Source organism: Etheostoma spectabile, chromosome 4 (genome assembly GCF_008692095.1).
Source record: "Etheostoma spectabile isolate EspeVRDwgs_2016 chromosome 4, UIUC_Espe_1.0, whole genome shotgun sequence".
Lineage (NCBI taxonomy): Eukaryota > Metazoa > Chordata > Actinopteri > Perciformes > Percidae > Etheostoma > Etheostoma spectabile.
The window spans coordinates 376028-376936 of NC_045736.1; the positions used below are offsets into that span (position 1 = coordinate 376028).

General features: G+C 39.8%; 1 long non-coding RNA gene across 2 annotated transcripts in view; it reads left to right on the forward strand.

The window, feature by feature from the left end:
* Positions 1-909, forward strand: part of LOC116687414 (uncharacterized) — a 16366-nt gene that overhangs the window by 1974 nt on the left and 13483 nt on the right. Inside the window, exon 2 of one of the 2 annotated variants that reach the window (XR_004331532.1) lies at positions 24-176. This is a non-coding gene — a long non-coding RNA (uncharacterized LOC116687414). Of the gene's footprint in view, positions 1-23; positions 180-909 lie in introns of those variants that run through there. The other variant, XR_004331533.1, reaches the window with a different exon arrangement.

A 909-nucleotide genomic window follows, 5' to 3' on the forward strand; every position in this document is an offset into this window, starting at 1 on the left:
AGTCTATAAATAGGACCCATCAGGTTACTTTCATCAGGTTGTTTTTTGACAATGCCACGCAGACGCAGACACGCCGCTCGCCCCGTTCGCAGACGCAGGAGGACCCGCAGGTCCTCCCACGTCCACAGACGCAGGAGAGTCGTCCGACGCAGACGCTAGGCAACGCCAATAAACATGTAGCACAGGGCTCGAACAACTGTAATGATTTTATGTTATTTTCCAGATTGACTCAGCTGCTAAATTAAAATTACCAGTCAGGATTAACTGACAAAATGACAAACTGACTGACTCCTAACTGACCTCAGGCCTAAACACCAACAGCTATTTCATAGAAAACAGACTTGGAGAGAAGGAGGAGAAGAATGAAGGAGAGGAAGTGTTCTGTCAGCTAACATTTTCGTTTTCTCTACACTTTTCCAACCATGAAAAACTCTAGTGTTGGTTGAAATAAACAAACACTATACCGATTTACATGTGAATGTACTGTTTTTTAAATGGAGTCTGATTTAGGGCTAGCTACGTCGTCGTTGTGTTGGTGTGATACTGAGGATGAAATGAATAGCCCGTAACGGTAAATGTTATCCATCCGGCGTTTTAATGACTTTAATCGTGCCAAACGTACACACACAAACAGAACAGGGCTGACGTTGCTGTTTCCTCAAGAAATGAGTCATCATTAAAGTTAGACATGAATGAAAAACAAATCATTCCCTCTCAACCCTTGTGTTGTCCTTTTTTTACCCTTTTATCAACATTTGCCATTTTCAATGCATTATTTTTTTTTAATTTCACTACCACCACCTTACTACCACTAGTTTTACACTACTTTATTGAATCCATGGTCAATAACCCTCATTTTTATAGAATTATACCTAATATGAGTTAATAAAGCAGAAATTATGAATTATT